This window comes from Talpa occidentalis, unplaced genomic scaffold (assembly GCF_014898055.3).
Source record: "Talpa occidentalis isolate TD23 unplaced genomic scaffold, MPIMG_talOcc4v2.1 talOcc4.5, whole genome shotgun sequence".
NCBI lineage: Eukaryota > Metazoa > Chordata > Mammalia > Eulipotyphla > Talpidae > Talpa > Talpa occidentalis.
The window spans coordinates 42,393,128-42,415,761 of NW_023604861.1; the positions used below are offsets into that span (position 1 = coordinate 42,393,128).

Consider the following 22,634-nt stretch of genomic DNA (forward strand, 5'->3'; position numbering starts at 1 on the left):
TTAAACACATGTTTTTCCTCCTGGAGAAGATTCAGTCATTGAACAGATAGCTGCTGTGTCTACAATGTGTGGGGCATGGCATAGGCACAACCAGGGAATGTGAAATGTGTCTGGTGATTGATGGGACTGATTGATTGATTGATTTATATTTGAAGAGCAGATCTATTAGGGAAAGGGACAGAAGAGTAAAAGACACTTGGCATAGAAACAAGGGCAGAAAGAGCTACCCCGGAAGGGACAGATTTGCTAAGAGAGGGCTGCATGGCTGTAGGCAGGCGGCCTTGAGAAGAGCTGCCTCTGCTGTGGGAGGTCAGTGAAGAGAAGTCCCAGCATCACAGGCAAGCAGGAAGGCTTCTGGCCTGCGGTCCTGCATAGTCACAGGTGGGCAGAAGGACTGCTGCCGATTGATGGGATTTAATAAGACTTTTGAACCTGGAAGGTTTTCTTGGTTGTCCCTGAGTGAAGGAGGCATGGTACCAAGGGGGAGAATCTTGAAACAGTTTGAGAATAGGGAAATTTGAACTTTTTTTCATAGAAAATAATACCCAATTCTGATTTTTTTTCAATACCTTATTAGCCAGTTCTTTCCAAACCATGATTTATCACTGGTACTTCTGCAAAAGATAGTAATTCAAAGATTGCTAGGGTTTGCTATCCTCAAAATTAAGCTTCTGCTTTTAATCCTGTAAATCCTTTAGTTAGGGTTGGCTCTTTTTGAACATTTTGTGTTCACATTTCTGGTTACAGAGTACCCAAAGTGAACATGGTATTATAAGGATTATGTTGGCAAGAATATGCAAAAGGATCAAGATTGTCATCCTTCTGGAGTTTGGACAATATGTTCTTGCTTTGTAGAACTGCAATAATACAAATACCAGGTCTAAATTGTGACTAGAATGCTGTACATTAAAGAGGGATTTTTTTTTTTACTTCTGAATCTTATTAATCATTTCTGTTTCTTTGTATCTCTGTTTGGTAATGACATGGGGATTATAATTATTTACATTTGTGTAGATATATGAATATATTTAAAGCACCCACAACTGCACTCAGTACAGAGTAAATACTCAATAACTATTAATCATTTTTACTGTTCTTAATATTAGATCTTATTTTCTTTAATTTAGGTTTCCAATGTATCTTAGGTATGTGCATGGATTTTAACTCAGCCTGGGTATATATCATTTGAAAAAATTTAACCAGTAGAGATTTTTATGTTCTGTGTTTTTTAGTTGACTAGATGACTAAAGAAAATAATCTCTAGCATTATTAACAATTTATTTCCTGAGGAATTTTATGTCATTTGCATTTTCCATTCATTAAGACATCATTCAACAGCTGGATTCCTGGATCCCTCGTAAGACATAGACAACAGGGGCCCTGTAACTGCCATTGCAAATTTAAAATGATAGGTCTATATATATGTATAGCTGGATGTTTTTCTCTAGACTACAGCCAAGAGTCCTCTGGCCTCTCAGAGGAGTCTGTGGTCCCAAAAAGGCTTCATAGTATCCACTCTATTGTTACCGTAGCCAGGAAACTGCCAATGTACAAATAACTAAGGTGCTTGTGTTTTTGTAAGAGGAAACATCAACCAATAATAAACAAGCTTATTTTATAGCAGTCTAGAAGGTGCTAAGTTTTCTGGCAAAACAAAAAAGAAAAAAATAACAAGGAAGAATATGCTAATGGAGCGTATTCAATTAAGGATGAGGCTTGCAACTTTTTTTAAATTATTATTTTTTTTTTAAACAATATTTTCTTGCCCCCACCCTTTCAGGTTTAGTCCCCACAGAATTTCCTTCCCCCAGGCACCCGTGCACCATCACCACAGTCCCCTGTTCTCCTCCCTCTCTCCCTCTGATCCCTCTCCCTCCTCCACCCCTGCAGGGTGTCTCTGATTTGTAATTGTCTGTTTTTGCTTCGTTGTGTTTTGTACTGTTATTTTTTTTTTTACACTGATGTTTTATTTGGTTCCCCTATATTCCTGCTTTATAAATGAAACCACCCAATATTTTTCTTTTTCCTTCTGGCTTATTTCACTCAGCATAATTCCTTCTAGCTCTAGCCACGTTGCTGCGAATGACATGAATTTATCTTTTTTGGTTGCTAAATAATATACCACATCTTCTTGATCTAGTCATCTATTTTTGGGCATTTGGGTTGTTTCCAGGTTTTGCTTACTGTAAATAGTGCTGCAGTAAACATAGCTGTACAGGTGCTCTTTTGAATCAATGTTTTTGTGTCCTTTGGGTAGATTCCCTAGTAGTGAAATTGCCGGGTCATATGGTAGCTCCATTTTTAGTAGACCAGGGAACCTCCAGACATCTTTCCATAGTGGTTGGACCAGTTTGCACTCCCACCTAAAATGTAGGAGGGTTCCTTTTTCACCACATCCTCGCTAGCTTTTGTTGTTGCTTGTTTTTTTTGATATGGGGGCTTGCAGCTTTTTAAGTGGTGTATGGGCATGGACTTCTTAGAGAAGATGGAATGTGAACAGAGTCTTGAGGGAGGCAAAGAGTTAGTCATATGGACTTAATTAACCAACAAGACATTTTCAAGGCAGAGGAAACACATTAGGAGCAAGTCTGGCCTGTTCTAGGACTAGCAAGTTGCAAGAATAGTAGTAGGCAAGTAGGTTGGAGAGGAAAGGTATTGTGAGATATCATGAAGGGATTTGTATACCATTGTAAGGATTTTGGATTTTACTCTTACTGAAATGCAAGCCACTGGAGGGTTTTTAGCAGAATAGTGATATGATCTAATTTACATTTTGAAAGTTCCCTTTGACTGACAGGTTGAGATAAGGCCATGCATGAAGGGTAGAAGCTGGAGGTTATTGCAGTCATCCAGGGGAGCAGTGATAGAGATTTGCACCAGGATGGTAACACTGACAAAGTTCTAGTGTCTTGTTGGTTTCTAATCCCATATCTTGAGTTGTCTTAACAGATAATCCACTGGATTTCTTATCACCCGAAACGCAAACATTTAAATGAATGAAATTCATTTTTCCATAACTTTATTTCTCTTGGCCATAGTAATTCTTAGTCTTTTCCAATTCTCTCACTCAGTTAAGTGTATTGTTTGGATATTTCTTTAGGAGAAAAACATTATTTGATAACACTTAATATAAAGCAGTCCTCTGAAGACTTAACCCATTCTCACCATATTCCTCTAGTCCTGTCAACTGGAATGCCTTAGCTTTTACATTGGCTTTCTGGAACCCCTGCCCCTGCTTTTCCCCTTGTTTTCCTCTGCCGTGGATTTTTCTTTTTACACTTACCGTTCTTTGCTTTACTGCTCTAGACTTTGCTGATTCTTCCTTCATTTGTCTTGGTCTGTATTACTCAGTCTATCCCTTAATTAAACCTTGGGGGCAGGGACTCATGCTTTTATCACCGTAGTGTCTCTCATACAGGATTGAACACTTGGACAAGCTTGTTAAAGCAAATGTGTGGAAATACTTTATTTTCTCCTAAGAATTACTAGTACTCTAGTTTTTAAGTGAGATAACTTGTTAGTGACACACAGTAATGATTTGCTTCCTTCAAAGTTAACATTTTTTCTTAAAAAACTTGAAGATGGAATATTAAATTTCTTTGTTCTCCATTTTATTTCTTGCTCATTAAATTTTGGCATGTGTGATTCTTTTATTTTCTCTTTGCTAATCAGATTAGTTCAGCAGTGTGCTGTGACACTTGGTTAACCACTGTACACATAGTAAGAAGATATTTTCCCCAGATAACTTAGCAGCTGAGATAATTGCAAGTATGTGAGAATCTATTTGATGGTAGCCTGATTTATTTGCTTTCTAGTTTGAATTTGGTAACACATGCATCTTAGAATGTGTTAGTTTATATTTGAAAATATATATATTAAATGGGAATACTATTTGAAGTTGCTGAATTTACCGATTATTTTGAAAACTGAAATGATTCTTTAGAATTTAGAGTCTGCCTCATATGGTACTGCTCTGCAAGTATAGTAAATGAAGGCATTTACTAGATAAAAATGTGTGGTATTTTTTGCAGTGGATTGCATACCTGATTCAGTGTTTGCTGTTAGTATTAAGAGTTCAGTACATTTATTGGATTTGAAACACCGTTGTTATTCCTTTAAGTATTATATATTTATTACACTTATATATTGCTGTGTAACCTGCCTTCACATATATTATTTAATTCTTCCTCAAAACCCCACAAGGGCAGGACTTTTTTTTTTTTTAATTAATGAGTTTATTTTCTTACATTGTTAATTTTTGCACAGTATTTGATTTCTTCCCTCAGGTGTAGTCCCCATAGTTCAGTTCAATCTCCATTATACACATGTGTGAATGAAAACTCTAAGAGAATGTTTGAGTAGACCCTCTCTATTTCCTGATATTTAAAAGTACATTTTTTTAGAAATAAAATTTTTAAATAATCTCTTTTTAAAATAATTTACAGATATGCTTCTAGGTCTACCTGCTTACCCAACTCTGATGAATTTTCAGCACTCCAGGTTGTCCTTCCTGCACTGTCTCTCATATGGCAGCCATCTGTAGTCCACACCGGGTTTTGCAACTCTCCCAGTAACTAAGGCCCAAAGGCCCTGTGGGAGGAATAAGGAAGCTCCTGTGTGTGTGTGTGTGTGTGTGTGTGTGTGTGTGTGAGAGAGAGAGAGAGAGAGAGAGAGAGAGAAACATGCCAGTGTCTGACAATCTTATACTTGTAAAGGAGAATAAAATGAAGCGAAAATGTGTGGCTTGAATGTTTTGCATATTTCCTCAACTGCCACCAACATTGTGGTTGACTACAGATGTTCAGCTTTGTGTTGCCAATTGCCTGAGCCATGTCTACCCTATAAAAAATTAGTCTAATACCAGAAAACGTTCTTTTACTCAGTGTCTGGGAAGAGAGTAAAAGGTTTGTTTATTCTCTTTTCATGTTCAGGTATGCATGCATAAGTACATGGTTGTTTATACTGTAGCTTTAATAATTTGGGTGCAAGGCTAAGGAGGAGGAAAAAACTGGACTCTAAAGATGATATTAAGGCTTGAAAAGACAAGTTAAATTCACTGAAACTTCAAATTTACTTTTTAGGGGTTTTTTTTTTGTTTGTTTGATTTTGATTCTCTCCCTTTTTTTTTTTTAAGATTTATTTATTCAAGCATACAAGAACTGGGGTACAGGCCAGATATGCAGGAGGATGAGAGGATTCATCAGAGACAGAGCAGGGAATAGAACAGGCAGACTGACTGAAATACACTGCTGAGGGGAGCAGTGGGCGAGACAGGAGAGTTCTGCTGCGCCATGTGGGTATCTCCCCGGCCGGCCGGGATTGAACCCGTGCTGCAGAGGCTGCAGACAGCTTCACAGTACTGCGCTCAACCACCTGCGCCACCAGGGGACACCCCTCTTTAGTTTTTTTATGTTGAAATATTTCAAGCCTGTAGAAAAGTGTAAAGAATAATTGTAACCTGTGCCCACAACAGCTGTTTTTTTAATAATTGTTGACATTTTCCATATGTGGTATTTTCTTTTTATTTATTTATTTATACAAGCACTGGGTACAGTCAGAAGCGTGGGAGGGCGAGAGAATTCACCAGAGCCAGAGTGGGGAGAAAATAGGCAGAAGGACCAAAGTACACTGCTGAGGGGAGCAGCGGGTGGCAGGAGAGGTCTGCACGCCATGTGGGACTCTCACCGGTGGCTGGGGATCGAACCGGCGCTGCAGAGGCTGTGGGCAGCTTCGCAGCCCAGCACTCAACCGCTGTGCCACCAGGGGAGGCCGGTATTTTCTTTTTAAAGGAAATAAAGCATTTTAGATACAGTTGGCATTCCAGCTTTCTTTTTCCTAGTCCCATCCCTGTTTCCCTTTATAGAGGTAACCATTATTTTGGAGTTAGTGTGCATTATTGTGAAGCATAGCAACAAGTCTGCAATTGCCTACAACAAGATCTTTACAATGTAACTGGAAACAATCAAGGAAGTTCTTTAGAGATGACTTACATGGTACCATCCAAATTACTAGCAATTACAAAAGTTCAATAGTGGATTGAGGAGGTATTTTTCATTGTAGGGAATACTGTGACAAGCCTTTCTTCTGTTTCTTTAGTACATGAATTCTTAAAAATTTCCTGAAACAGGAGATGCAAATCAAAACTACAATGAGATACCATCTTACACTAGTGAGAATAGCACATATTAAAAAAACTAACAACGACAAATGTTGGTGAGGTTGTGGAGAAAAAGGAACTCTTCTGCACTGCTGGTGGGAGTGCAAACTGGTCCAACCACTATGGAGAGCTGTGTGGAGATTTCTTGACCTACTAAACATAGAGCTTCCATATGATCCAGCAATTCCACTCCTAGGTATTTACCCAAATGATACAGAAACATTAATTCCAAAGGGCACCTGCAACCCTATGTTTATAGCAGCACTATTTACAATAGCTAAGCTTTGGAAACAGCCCAAATGCCCAAAAATAGATGACTGGATCAAGAAGATGTGGTACATATACACCATGGAATCTTACTCAGCAATCAAAAAAGATAAACACATGCAGTTTGCAGCAACATGGATGGAGCTAGAAGGGATCATGCTCAGCGAAATAAGTCAGAAAGAAAAAGAAAAATACTGGATGGTCTCACTCATAGCAGGAATTTAGAAAACCTAAATAAGGGACCAGGAAAAAAGACAATTAATGCAAAGTAAAAATCAAAATCAACAAGCAACTATAAACCAGAGACACACTACGGGGGGTGGGAGGATACAGGGAGAGGAAGGGTTAGGGTCAAAATAAGGGGGGGTGCAATTGTATGGGAATATAACCAAAATAAAAATGCATACGTTGTGCAAAAATGAAATATGATATAAGAATTATATAAAATACTGGGCCTCCCCGGTGGCACAGCGGTTGAGCGCTGGGTTGCGAAGCTGCCCGCGGCCTCTGCGGCGCCGGTTCGATCCCCGGTTGCTTCCCAGCCACTGGAGGAGGGTCCCGCATGGCGCGCAGACCTCTCCTGCGCCCGCTGCTCCCTCAGCAGTGTACTTCGGTCCTTCTGCCTGTTCTGCTCCCCACTCTGGCTCTGGTGAATTCTCTCACCCTCCGCGCTTCTGACTGTACCCAGTGCATGTATAAACAAAACAAACAAAGAAAGAAAGAAAGAAAGAAAGAAAGAAAGAAAGAAAACATGCCTCTATAAAAAAAATATATATATATATAAAAAAATAAATAAATAAATAAATAAAAGAATTATATAAAATACTAAAAAAAAAAGAAAATTTCCTGAAACATAAATTATGTGATCAAAAATAATTATTAATGAAAACTTGAAAATTCTGTCCCCAGGTTTTCTGATGAGAGATGCCAAACAATTAGTGAAGAGTGTAAGGATGAAAGACATTTGAATTCTATTTTAGTCTTACTACCATGCATTTTTTATTTTGGTACTACATGTAGTCTCGTCTATATCTGTATTGTAATAATCATAATGACAGTGTTTTGAATATGAATTAGATAATTATAGTATTATTCATTTGAAGAATTGAGATAATTTATACAAGGAATATTGGCACATTTTTTCCTCTTCTGTTTCAGTCATTGTAAAGTTTCGGTTCCAGTACTCATGAATTCTCTTAAATTTTATTGCCTATAATGTACTGTAGTTTGGGTTACAGTTTCTAGAAATAAGTAGCTATTTTGGACCTTCATTTTCTGTATATCTTTGTTTAGGTCTTTGGAGAGAATTCAGAAAGCACCAGATTTTTACCTTTATTGTATGTTTTATTTACCTATTCTAAAATTCAGTCACACTCAGCTTTAAGCAAACCTCTCCATTTCTTGTTTTGTGAAATATTTGGGAATAACTTAGGACAGTTTTATCATACCTGCAGGAAGTAACAAGCTATACAAACTGTTTCTCTTTTTCCTTTTGATTTTCTATAGCTTCGAAATATAAATTGATTTTTTGTTTTGATTCATGTATATTTAAGATCTTAGGAAGCCAGCTTCTTTACAAACCAAATGCTACATATTATCATCAATTACTTACATAAGATATTAAAACTAAGTTACTGAAACAGTTTTTATTTAAAATATTTAATCTTTAAAAACTCATTTTCTTTGACTTTTTCAATTTATTGCTAGGGTTTATCTGATAATTTTCTGCATATTATATTTTTAAACCTTATTCAAGGTTTTCTCTACATTTAGGCATGGTTTCTTCTCTGACTTTTTTAGTATATGTGTTCCATTTTCATATTAAACTTTAAATGGAGAAAATACCAGGTAGTTGATTTTTCTTTTCTCTCCATGTAATTTATCATTTTTGCTTTATACTTTTATTGCTGAAACTGTATTATGTTCATATGGTGAAAATACTCATAATAATTTCCTACAGAAGAAAAGACTTTAAATTTAGTTTATTATTTTGTAAAGCATACGTATTCTTTATTTTTTAAACATGCATACAATATGGGATACTTTCATGTAAAAAAAAATAGCAGCTTCTTCCACACTCTTTCTTTTTTTAAAAAAAAAAAATTTATTTATTTATGCAAGCACTGGGTACAGTCAGAAGCGTGGGAGGGTGAGAGAATTCACCAGAGCCAGAGGGGAGAGCAGAGCAGGCAGACTGACAAAGTACACTGCTGAGGGGAGCAGCGGGCGGCAAGGGAGGTCTGCAAGCCATGTGGGACCCTCGCCTATGGCTGGGGATCCAACCGGCGATGCAGAGGCTGTGGGCAGCTTCGCAACCCAGCGCTCAACTGCTGCGCCACCGGGGAGGCCCCTTCTTCCATACTCTTTCAAGTCCCACTTTCAGGTATCCAATGCTGACATAATGGTTATGCAGAAAGTTATTCATAACAGAATTAAGGCCTACCAAAATGGGTTTGAAAACTTCTGTTGAACTTTATTCTTGATTTTGTTGGCTGTGATATATAAATAACTTCAGTTGTTAAAAAACTCCGTTCCTTGATATCATAAATTTCCTATTGGCTGTGCCATACAAAAGCAAAATTAATTTGATAATTATCAGATTATGAATAGATTTTTATCTTATCACTTTCCAAGTGTATGTATATGTTTATATATTATCAAGTAAAGTGGTTCCCACCTGGGGACAACTTTGACAGCTTCTTAAGATATTTTTTATCACAGCTAGAGGTGTGCTGGTGGTATCTAATGATCAAGGATGCCACTAAACATCCTCCTGTGTGCAGAATAGCCCCTCACACCAAAGAATTATCCAGTCCCAAATGTCATGGTGCCAAGTGTGAGAAAGCTGGATCTAGTATAGGAGAACCTGTTATTTTTAATGGACAAGCTAGTTGGTGTAACTGTTAGTATTTATAAAATAAATAATTTCTTTGAAGGCAGCAGCAAGAGTGATTAGAACTTGTTTACTTACTTGGTTTTGTTGTTGTTTTCCCTTTCTTTCTCTCTACTCCACCCTCTTTCTGCCTTTTATTCCTTGTATCAGTTTTGTACTTTTTTATGTTACAGAAATAGCCAGTGGCAACTATTTATTGCTCAAATTCCACCTTTTCTTGATTTCTTCCCCACCCTCCATTAAATATGTTGTTTCCTGATTTAAGGTCCAAGTTTTACCTGAAGTCACAGTGGTTGCAATTGCACAGCTTCGGATACTACTTGTAGAGATACCACTGGTGAAAATACAATTCATCTAGTCATTTGTATTACTATGAAGTGAAGCAATCTTTCTGTAGAACTGTTTGAGAAATTTGACTGATAAAAAAAGTCAAAATAGAAAGTCATTTCAAGAGCAGTGCTGAGGCACTGTTGTCAAATTTGTGACAGTATTGGGGGACAAGACTTAAACTGTGTATAATGTTGTATGTACTTAACAGATACATTTAGAAAGAAGAAAATCTGGTCAATGCAGTATTTAAAAAGTGAAACTAAGGAATAAACAGCATTTAAAAGAAAAATTAATAGTAAACTGGAAGCAGAATTAGGATTTATATGATGAATGGAATTAAAAGTGTTATTTAGTACAGTTAAATGGATTGAGAATGTATCTGTATATCTCAGTATAAACAACCAGGACATTATATACAATTTGTATACCAATCTATTTAGAATATCAGTTTCTTGGAAAAATTGAAGTAATTGATCAAGAATGGTTAGAGAAACCAATTTCAACTAAATTGGGTTTAATTTTAAAATAAGTGTCTCTAAAATTAGGTCATTTTATGAATCCTTAAGGCAAAAAGACTTAGTAAAGATCTTTAAGTTCTGAAATAAAAACTTCATTCTTGCATGTTTTTACGAACCATTAGAAATAGACAGCTGTGGCCTGGCTAGAGATGAAACTGATAGAGAGCCAGCATGCTCTGAAAGACTGCTGTGTTTGAAAAGAAATTCAGCTGAAGTCTTTTTTTTTTTTTAACTCTCTATGTGTATTAATCCACAATTTCTTGCTTATACTGCTTCATTAGCTATTCCAAAAGAAAAAGCGTGTGGGGGGTAGGGGGGTGGGAAAGCTACAGATGAACACATACTGTTTTGACATTTTTTTCCTTTCCCTTTAAAAGAGCCTTTCTTGAGAATAGCGTATGGTTGGAAGTTGTGGCTTCTCTACTAACCTCCTCTGCTCATAGAGGGCATAAAAAAACATATTACCCAGGGTTGTTTACAGCTTCAGTTTCTTTCATATAACCAAACAGAATTTAATGACTGAGGATTTGGCAGATTTTTTTCCTACTGTGTAGTAGTTAAACAATTTCTTGAGAAGAACACTTAACACTTTTAGCAAAGGAAAATGTCTGGCAATTTAGAGTAGCTCTCAGTCTTTTTCTGCAGCTTCTAGGTGAAGAACAATGTTTCTTACTTTCCTAAGTTATGGACAGACTCCACAGTTAGGATTGTATGTCAATGATGCTGTCAGTGTCCCCTAATAGTCCCTCAGCCCTCACCATTTCTGTAACATTGGGCAGCTTCTAAATCTCAGCACCCAGAGAGAGCACTCAGTGCTTTCTCTGAGTGCTTTCTCTGCTGTCAGCTCCTCTGCTTGCCTGTAAGGGAGGTCAGAAATGCCAGGATATTAGTGCTCACTTTGGTTATGACCTTCAATATCTGATAGGAGTTGGTGGTTAAATACCCAGTTCCCCTGACGGTTTGGCAGTTTAACTCCAAGGCCCACACCTTACACTGTCTTCTAGAGAACCCTGCAGCAGCATTAAGCAATAGTTTTCCTGTGTAGCTGGTACCAGCTTTCTAGACTAATCGCTTTATGGATTTCTTTTCTCTTCTGGTCTCTTTTTTCTCAGTTCTCGTTCAGTGTTTCCTGTGATGTCCTCACAAATAAACTACCTGAACTCTAAAATCTTGTCTCAGAGTCAGTGTCTGAGGAATCCAAATCATAATACAGAAGTCAAGTATAGCTCTACCTTTACTCTGAAAGTGAAAATTGTCTTTATAGGAATAACCTTACCATATACCTCCATCTTTATAAAAATTGTGGAGTAAAAAAAAAAAAATAATTGTTGAGTAAATTTGGTATAATTCTTATCAAATTATTTATTGCCCTATTTCACAACTGATCATAGGTACTTGTATTAGTAATTTTTATGAGAGCACAGGTGTGTTCTTTAATCCTCAGTCTTTTCACTTGAGTGTCCATGCATCCAGGTGATTTTAAATCCTAATGTCATTTCCTAGATGTACTACAAGTAAAGTATACTTCATTAGATCTAAATATCCCAAGATTGAGGTTCAGGAAGATTTTGAATAGCAAGCAAGATATGTAGTTTTAGAGCACTTAAGCGAGGCTGTGTCCCGCAAACATTGTTTTCTCTCCTGATCACTGCTGTGTCAGGCAACTCCCTGTTGCCATTCGGCCCCAACTATCATCATCTGTCCCAGCTATCTCTGCTTCCTCCCAGTATTACTGGCCAGGCTGCTGCTCCATCTCTGGGCTTCCACTGTAGTCTCCCCTAAAACATTGGTCCCTATCCTTTTCATTTGGACCTCTCCAATTCCTCCAAGTCCTTGATCTCAAGGTAGTTCTTTCAGATACCAACTCATCTTTTTTCTCACTTTAGCCTTAGGCTTTTATGTATACAGACTCTCTATAGTCTTTTGCTTTTTGAGATAACTACTTCAATGCCTCAGAACTTTTACATTTGAATATCATTTCTGTGTATGCAGTAGTGCTTCATTAGCTAAAAGAAAAAAGTCATTTGTTGGAAACAATTTCATTTCAAGACTATGAAATTCATGAAAAGTAATTCAAATAAATTAACTGCACCACTGATTCAGCTGACATTCACTTTCCACAAAGTCTTTACTAGCTTCTAAGTCCTGTCAGAAAAAAATTTGAAAAGATGCTAAGTGGGAGAAAGAAAATTAATTGAAGCCTCTGTAATGATAAGTTTACCAGACTGTGTGTCTCACAAAGATTACCATAGCCTATTTCTATTAAAAAAGAAGAAAAGAAATACAAATTTTAAAAATGCTGGCACCATGACTCTGGTTTGTTTTTAACACATTCTTAAGAAATTTTAATATTTCTGATATTACCACAGTTCTAAATACTGGTTGTGTTCACATAGGACTTACGCTTGAAAGTTAAAGAGCAAACAATAAACTCTATTAGGAAGAAATAAAGTTACTGAAAATATGTAAGATATTAGTATAGAAAATTTAATATTGAATCCATGAATTTGTAATGAGAGCACAGCTACCAATGTTCTGGTTATATGGATATGTTGTCTTTGTGAAAAGTCAGTGAAGTTGTAATCTTATGACTTGTATACTTTTTGTAATATAGGGTGATTATCAGTAAAAATTTTGTTAACAAAAAAAGCAAAGCACAGGAAAAAAAGGCATTTTTCTAAAATTCATCAATTAGATGTTTTAGTTGATTCAAAAAGATTAAATCACAGGTGTTATTCATACTATATTCGTTTAATAGGGCCGCCATAACAAAATACCACAGACTGTGACTTTATCAACAGAAATTTATTTTTTCAAAGTCCTGGACTCTAGATTAAGGAGAGAGCAGGTTTGCTGTCCTGAAGCCTCTCTTCTGGGCCTCCAGACAGCTGCCATCTTGCTGCCTCTTCATGTGGTTGCATCCCTCAGTGTATGTGCATCCTTGGTGTGTCTCTGTGTGATCAAATTTCCTCTTCTTAGAAAGACACCACTTAGTTATATGGATTAGTTCCACCTTCACTGTAGAGTATAGTAACTGTAGAATTATAGTTTACTATATCTTTCATGGCTTGAATTTCTCCAGAAGGTGACCCTGTATGTTATGATATCATAACATTCACCTGAGAACCTAAGAAAATGCAGCACAAGGTTTTGCCTATTCCGTAGTTTATGTATCCCCTAAAGAGTAGTGCATATAGGGCTACTCTAGCCAATAAGATCATATGACTTAATTTATTGATTAATATTAAATCTATATCAAATAGTAAATCTTAATAGTAAATAGTAAATCTAATTAGTAAACAGTAGATCTAATTAAGTAAAATATTTACTTGAGTAAATCTAAATTAAATAGTAATTTTCTCACATTGTTAGTGGAAGAGACTTCCTTTTTGATCCAGATCATTTTTGAATAGGCAGAGTTAGAGAGAGGGAGAAATGGAGAGAAAGAGAGAGTTAATTGTGGGAAATTGGTTGAAAAGGACTCACTTTACTGACAAAGGTATTTCTGACATTACAGGCAGTGGCTTTGCTGCACAGTTAAATGGAGAACATATTAGGAGATTAAAAAGTCATAGTCTGAAGGTCGAGTATGAAATAGTAGACCAAAGATATTTTAGGACAAGAAGCATTCAAAGATATCCATTCATTGTTAGAGTAAAACAGGGGCCTACAAACTCTGTCTTGTTGAAACAGATGTCTCCCAGATGTAATGTTCTGTTGTTTGGAAAGCTTGACTGTCATAACCCTTTTCAATGGAATAGACTAGAAAGCCCAGGAAAAACCCACACAAATATGAACAGTTAATTTTTGAGCAGATTTAATTTGACCTCTTTCTAGAAGACATTATTCTACCAAGCCCTGAGAACCAGACATTTTAAAGAAATGCAAAGTTCCTGTCCTCGGAGGGGTTAGTGTCAAGAAAAGGGATAGGATGAATAGGAATTCAATGGGAGCAAGAGTGAGGAAGCAACCAAATCATCCTGAATGAGTAAAAGAAATTTTCATGGAGAACCTGGCATTTGAGTGAGATCAGAAGTATTCATTGGGGCAAGTGTTAGCAAGGCCTGCACTTTGCTTTTACTGAAATAACAAATGCAGAGGTGCGTGATGGTTTTGGAACATTACTGGAATATAAGGGATGAGGCATAGGGCTAGATGTATGCTCATGTTGGGGAGTGAATCCAGCTTTGAGGATGACTGCTCTCCCCTACTTTGATAAAGGAAAATTCACACACTCCTGACAGTATGAATCTTAGTGAAACCGCTTTGGGAATGTGGAAGACTGGCAATATTCTCATAGTCTGGAAGGTAGGGGCTGTGGTGCAGAGCATCTCAGAGACTGAACAGTGCCACTGGAATAAAGGTTATGAGAAAGGAGAGGAAAAGAAATATTTAATGCCTGGAGTGTGTCAGATGACACCGTTTAATTCCAGAGGCACTCATCCTTTTTTGGGCTACCATGTTCTTTTAAGAGACTAATTTGGTATCATTTTGAAGTTAATTGTCATATAGCTATACATATCTCATATACATTTTTCAGATTAGAATATTTATTTATTTTCTAACATCATCATTCTCTCTTCAGGTGTATTGCCCATTGTTCTTAAACCACTATAGTACCCATGAACCATCACCGTAGTCCCTTGTGCTCTTCCCTCCCCTCTTTCGACTCCTTTCCCTTCCCCTCCTTTGCTGTTTGCCTCAAGTCTATGATCAGCTTACAAGTTTTGTCTTTTTTTTCTTTTCCCCTTCCCCCAAGTTTTGTCTTTTTTTGCTGACCCTTTGTTCAGTTTTCCTATGCTCCACCTATATTGAAACCACCCACTTGATATTTTTCTTTTTCCTTCCAACTTATTTTGGCTAGCATAATGCCTTCCAGCTCCATCCATGTTGCTGCAAATGACATGAGTTTATCTTTTTTGATCACTGTGTAGTATTCCGTTGTGTATATATACCTCATCTTGATCTTTTCATCTGTTTGGGGACATTTAGGTTGTTTCCATATCTTAGCTATTGTAAATAGTGCTGCAGTAAACAGGAGTGCAGATTTCTTTTTGAATTAGTGTTTTTGTGTTGTTTGGGTAGATTCCTAGTAGTGGAATAATTGGATCATAAGGGAGATCAATTTTTAGTGTTTTGAGGGGTCTTAGTGTCTGGACCGGTTTGCATTCCCATCAGCTGTGTTAGAGGGTTCCTTTTTCTCCACATCCTCACCAGCAGTTGTTTCCAGCTTGTTGTTGTTTTTGTTTTTTTTTTTTAAATATGGGCCATTCTTACCAGTATCTCATTGTGGTTTTGACTTGCATTTCCCTGATAATAAGCGATGTTGGACATTTTTTCATAATGCCTGTTGGCTATTTGCATTTCTTCTTTGGAAAAATATCTTTTCAGCTCTTTACCCATTTTTTTACTGGGTTGTTTGTTTTTGTTGAATTATGTAAATTTTTTCAGATCTTTGATATCAGTCCCTTATCAGTTGTATGGTGTGCAAATATTTTCTCCCATTCCTAGGATGTCTCTTTGTTTTGGTTATTGTCTCTTTTACTGTGCAGAAGCTTTTTATTTTAATGTAGCCCCAGCTGTGTATCTTCTTCTTTGTTTTCCTTGCTTCTGGTCTATTTCTTCCTTTTCATTGCTCATACTGAAGAATGAGGAATATTTTGATCACTTTGGGCATAGTATTTTTCAAAAGACAACTGTTAGCTTTTTCACTCATTCACTATTAGTGACTTTTTCAGTATTATCTTTCGTTTTACTCAGACAATTCACAGTACTTCTTAATCCTTAGCACTTAAATATGTCATTCTAAAACTTCAGTTGCTTTAAATACTTTTGTAATGAATTTCATTTTTTATTATCATTGTTTCTTGAAGTTACTCTTCAGTGAAAAGAATTAGCTTTAATAGTGTTTTTAATTCTGTTTAACATCCTTTCAGTTGTGTTAATTATAAGTCCTTGTTTGCAGCCAGTTTTTATTTTATTTTATTTTTATTTATTTATTTATACAAGAACTGGGGTACAGGCCAGATTCGCAGGAGGGTGAGAGGATTCACCAGAGACAGAGCAGAGAGCAGAACAGGCAGACTGGCGAAATATGCTGCTGAGGGGAGCAGCAGGCGAAACAGGAGAGGTCTGCTCGCCATGTGGGACCCTTGCTGGCTGGCCGGGATTGAACTGGCGCTGCAGAGGCTGCGGACAGCTTCACAGTGCTGCGCTCAACCGCCTGCACCAACAGGGGGGGCCCTGCAGCCAGTTTTTAATTGTCTTGATTGACTTAGTCGGATAGTGCAGATTGTTACCTGGCTATAGTGATGTTTTTACAGATCCTAAGAAACAAATTTCATTTGCTTTAGACCTAGTCAAATGATGCATTATTGATACAAGTTGAGAAGGATTTCCATTTTAAACTGTTCTGCTTTATTTTGCAGGATACTGTAGCGCTGTGTAAACTGTTTAGGAAATCTGGTTTTGAAAATCATTACACCATATGTATAAACTCTCAGCTATCTTTGTGTAATTGATTTTGTAATTTCATTTCATCTGGATGTTTGGTATTTAAGGTTGTACTTATTTTTTTAATGAAAAATTTCAAACAATAGAATAATATATGTTTCCATATACTTAACTCATCTTCAAAAATTAGTAGCTAAAGGCTCATCATGTTACATTTGTATCTCGTTTTCCTGTGTCTCTTATCCATTTCTGGTTACTTGAAAGCAAATTGCAGGACTATCTCTTCCTCTGCATATACATTGGTATGACTTTCAGATCCTACACCTTCTTTGGGGATTCCTATATATATATATATATTATATATATACTTTTAAAGATATGTACTATTTTTTGTATCTTTCCACCAAACATTGTTTTCTAAGATGATTCCTTTTATGTAATCTTCATTTTTTTTGCTCTAGTCCAGAGTGTCTTTAACACAGCTTAGCCATTTTTGCTGTTCCTAGAAATTTGTGTTGTTTATATTAGTCTGTGATTTACAATGCTGTCATGTCTTTGTATGTGATATATGTGTGCCCTCAATATAATTTTTTAAAAGGTATATTCTTAAGTGTGGACTTCCTTTAGTTGCAGGATAGATGTTCAATTCTAGTTGATGTTTTTAAACTATTCGGAGTTGTATATACCAGATTATAATCCCATTACAGTATATGTATGCAATTTCTTTTTTCTTTCAACTCCTCTCCAATGGTATTGTCCTGGGTTTGTTTTTTTTTTTAAATAATTATTATAGTGGATACGTAGTGTTTTCTCATTGTGGTTTGATTCCTAGTGAAGTTGCACCCCTTTTGTACGTCTGCGGTGCTTTTGGATTTCCTGTTTTATGAAATATTTGTTTGGACTTCTTGTCCATGCTTTTTGTTGGTTGGATTTATTTTTTATTTCTGAATTGTAGTTCTTTATATATTCTGGGTATAGCCCACAGTTACTTGGTTCATTAGTGTTTTTATTCTGTGATTTGTCTTTTTGGTCTCTGGAAAGTATCTTGATGAACAGAAGTGCAGTGCAGTCCAACTTACTATCCCTGTCTTTTGTGGTTTATACTTTTTGTGTATCATTTAAGAAATCTTCTATTTTCCAGATCATAAAAGTATTCTCATATCATTTTCAAAAAAAAGCTTTGTTGTACTGTCTTTCACATTTAGATCTATAATCCATCTGTATGGTATGAAATAAAGGTCAAATTTTATTTTCCCTCCATATGAGTGAATATTACATACTTTAAAAAAGTCCACCTTTTGTGTCTCCCCTGGTGGCACAGTGGTTGTGCACTGGGCTGTGAAGCTGCCCACAGCCTCAGCAGCGCTGGTTCGATACCCAGCCTCCAGCAAGGATCCCAAATGGTGCACAGACCTCTCCTGCCATGCCCACTGCTCCCCTCAGCAGTGTATTTTGTCAGTCTGCCTGTTTTGTTCCCCGCTCTGGCTCTAGTGAATTCTCTCACCCTCTCCTGCGCTTCTGACTGTACCCAATGCTTGTATAAATAAATAAATAAATCTTTTTAAAAAATTACATAGATTTTTATAAAAATAAATAAGTCCACCTTTTTTCTTATTGTCATGCAGTGCCACCTTACCGTAGTATCTATTAAAATGCAAGTTTATTTTTAGACTCTCTTTGTTGTATTAGTTGATTCATTTATCCATGTGCAACACCACACTGTCTTAGTCTAGCTAAGTACTAATCAGTGTGCAGGACAGAAAGCCCTCCCACCTGTTCTTCAGGAGTATCTTGGTTATTCTTGGACCCTTTGCATTTTTATATAACTTTAGAATCAAATTGAAATTTTCTACAAAACACTTCTATCATGTGAAAAATGATTTTTACAATTGGAATTGTATTGAATCTATATGGCAACTTAAGAAAAATTGACATCTTTTATTGATTCTTGCAATATTACAAGATTTTCTTTAATTTCACTCAGTAATGTTTATGATTTTATCTATAGCTGCCCTGTACATTTTTTATTATTCTTAGATAATTTGATTTTTTTTTATACTATTGTATGAGTCATTTTCCCCAAATTGGCCTGTGACCTCAGGGATTCTTATTTCCCCATACTTGGACCTTGGTTATGACTTTTTGTCTTGGAATTTTTTTATTCTTTTAAGATTCAGCCTTATAGTTGTTTTCAGTGGAAGAGTTGATCTAAATAATGCACCATTATAGGGGATAGGCACAAGTACAGTTAATTTACTACATAACAGAAGGAAAAAACTGCAAAAAACTGCCAAATGTCAAATAAATGCTGCTTTTCTGCAATAAATGTGAACTCCCAAGAACTCTTTTCTGAAGTCAAGGGCAGAAGGTATGTGTATGAGGAAGGAAGAACTAAGGGAGTGAAGGAATCACTATATTAAGTTCTTTTAACTCCAGGTTTTACTTTTTAACAATCTTTTGATTCTCTGTTGTGAAAAATTAGGATATTATTTTCCTCAGGATAATTTCTAAATTTTTATTGGTTGTGCTTTCACTTTGTCAAGGGTTTAAAGATTCACACTGTGCTCCACAAATAATTCCCTTGCTGTTTCACCTTACTATTAATTATAAATACATTTGTACCTTTTTCTAGTCTTGGTCATGCTATCTTACTCTTGCATTATTTGCTTTCATTTACCTTTTTAATATCTAAATTTCAACATTAGATTTGCTTTTTTAAAAAGAGGGTTCACGGGTGACTTTTACAAAATATAGTTACTTTTCAGCACCATTGTAGAATTGTTGTCTCCATTTTTGACTTGATATTTTGTTCTATTTTAGATATACAGTTGTAATTTTATATATAGAGAAAAGAAATTATAGAAACATATATTTCTTGTATTCCTTAAGGAATTCTAGATTATTAATAAAGGGTTTCTATAACTGACTGTACACTAAATACTTTTGTCAAAGAATTGATTTACTTATTGAACCATACTTATATTTCTTCTCTATAGTTCCTGTCTTTATTTCCTTTGATGTTGAAATCTAATTTATAATAAGTACATTTTGTCTTAATTGTAAGCTCTGATATAATTTGGACAACGTTGCTTATATCATGTGAAAAATGATTGGTCATTTTATTTTTCCTTAATTTTGGTATGTTTGCAGTGAAATTCAACTAGTGAAATTACTAATATTATTTCTGTGACCTTACATACTCAAGTCCTGTTAATTACCTCAGTGTACTGCTTTAATAACTTTTTGTTTGGTAAAAATTACTCAGTTAATTTTCCATATAGGGTTTGATGTTTTTCCAGAAGGCTGTGGCATGCAGAAGGCATGACATTTTCTTTAAAATGTCATAAAATCTTTATGCTGGTAAATTGCCAGTCTCTTAAATGGTTGTATATAGTCATCAGAAAACAAAACTGATACTCAGATATCATGTCTTCAATTCTCTTCATATACCTCCCTTCCTTCTTGCTGGCTGACTCAAAAAGGAAAGGTTCACACATTTTAACTAATGGCAGCTTAGAATTAAATTTTTTTAAGATTTATTTATTTATATAAGAACTGGGGTACAGGTCAACTGGGGTACAGGAGAGAATTCACCAGAGAGAGCGGGGAGCAGAACAGGCAGATGGACCGAAGACACTGCTGAGGGGAGCAGTGGGCGAGGCAGGAGAGGTCTGCCACGCCATGTGGGTTTCTCCCTGGCTGGCCCGGGATCGAACTCATGCTGCAGAAGCTGTGGACAGCTTCACCGCACAGCACTCAACCCGCTGCGCCACCGGGGAGGCCCAGAATTAAATTTTTTATTCATAGTGCTTTCAAGGAAAGTCATTACTACAAAATAGTAAGTCAAAGTTAAAAGACTTGGCACAGAGAGATCTTTTTGGGGGAATCTTTGAGTAAGTAGCTAAGACTCTTAAATTTGTCAATTATATATATCAACTTTTCTTTCTAAGTAAGCTAAGTGCCTTACCTCCAGATAATACTTACGTTTAAAGTTGTTTGATAAACTTTAGTTTTTATAAACAGAAAAAGAAACTGAACGTCTTAGCCACTGACTACCAGAAACTTATTGAAGTGGATAATGAATGCAAATCTCATACCTTTTATGAGAGGTGTATGGCTACAGAGGTTGCTGCTGACACTCTGGGTGAAATATGGTAGGCTTATGTGGTTACAAATCAATGATAGGAACAACAGACAAGATTTCCTCATGAAGCAAGGTGTCTTGACTCATGGTTGGTTCACCTGCTATTGAGGAAGGGGCATTCCTGTTGTAGACCAAGGAGGACCGGTGAAAAAAAGCACAACTGCTCAGGCTCTCATTGTTGATGCCGTAAGTGTTCTCAACTCAGTCGTTAATAATAAAACAGGGAGGGAGGAAGAATATTCCTGGACTCACTGATACTCTTGTACTTCATTGCCTAATAGAGCCAATAGAATCCACAAACTTTGCACTCTCTTCAAAGGAGATGATGTTTGCTCATATGTTGTGAGAAAACCCCTGAACAAAAATGGTAAGAAACCTAGGACCAAAGCACCCATGATTCAGCAGCTTGTTACTCTACATGTTCTGCAATGTAAATGTCAGTGTATTGCTCAAAGAAATAGTATACCAAGAAAAAAAGGAAGAGACCACAAAGTATATTAAATTTTCAGCCAAAAATATGAAGGAAGCCAAGAAAAACACGAAGAACAGATTGCCAAGAGACAGGCTGTCGTCTTTGGGAGTTTGCACCTCTAAGTCTGAGTCCATTCAAAAATGAGACTTTTCTAAATGTAATAAATAAATGAGACCAGGCATAAAAAAAAAAAAAAAGAGAGAGAGAGAGAGAGAGAGAGAGAAGAAAAATAAAGTTAAGGGTCTTAGGTTATAAAGACAATTTAAATGTCTTATGTAAACGTTTCTTTAAATATGGGTCTAAGAAAAGGAATTGTTTAGGTTTGTATTAACTTACAATAAAATTTAAAAGAAATCTGTCATTAATGTGAAGCTAAGCAGAAGATAATATCATCAACTTTAGCTAGATGTGTTTTCAGTCTGGAGAGATTGACCAAGCTGTGTCATTGGTCCTGTCCTTCTCTGTTTGACTTTATAAGATTGATAGAAGCCTAGGCTATCAGGCATCTTCCCTGTATGTTTTAGAATAAGAACATTTTTCTGTCCCTCTTCTTGTTTAGTTATTTAATATGCTATAAGATGCCTGATTTTACCATCTTACACCAGTGAGAATGGCACATATTAAAAAAACTAGCAACAACAAATGTTGGCGAGGTTGTGGAGAAAAAGGAACTCTCCTGCACTGTTGGTGGGAGTGCAAACTGGTCCAACCACTATGGAGAGCTGTGTGGAGATTTCTTGACCTACTGAACATAGAGCTTCCATATGATCCAGCAATTCCACTCCTAGGTATTTACCCAAAGGACACAGAAACATCAATTCCAAAGAGCACCTGCACCCCTATGTTTATAGCAGCACTGTTTACAATAGCTAAGCTTTGGAAACAACCCAAATGCCCAAAAATAGATGACTGGATCAAGAAGATGTGGTACATATACACCATGGAATATTACTCAGCATTCAAAATAGATAAACACATGCAATTTGCAGCAACATGGATGGCGCTGAAAGGGATCATGCTCAGCAAAATAAGCCAGAAAGAAAAAGAAAAATACCGGATGGTCTCACTCACAGCACGCATCTAGAAAACTTAAATAAGGAACCAGGAAAAAGAATAACTGTAAGAAAGAAAATACCAAAATCGACAAACAACTATGAACCAGAGACACTCTATGGGGGGTGGGGGGCGGGGAAAGGAGGGCTTGGGGTCAAAATAAGGGGGTTGTAATTGTATGGGGAATATAAAAAATAAAATTTAAATAAAAAGAAAAAAGATGCCTGGTTTCCAAGACATATAATTGTATTGGTCTTAATTGACATCTTTCATTTATTAGTGTACCCGTTTCCAAAGTACTTTTTGTTTCCAGTGGACTCTTCTAACATCTGTATTCTTGTATTTAA

The 22,634-nt window shown here is 36.3% G+C and overlaps 1 protein-coding gene and 1 pseudogene across 1 annotated transcript in view; both read left to right on the top strand.

Moving 5' to 3' along the window:
• Nucleotides 1–22,634, top strand: part of GTF2F2 (general transcription factor IIF subunit 2) — a 128,621-nt gene that overhangs the window by 21,020 nt on the left and 84,967 nt on the right. The gene's annotated exons all lie outside the window — the stretch shown is intronic.
• On the top strand, nucleotides 13,601–21,437 carry LOC119259621 (40S ribosomal protein S6-like; annotated as a pseudogene).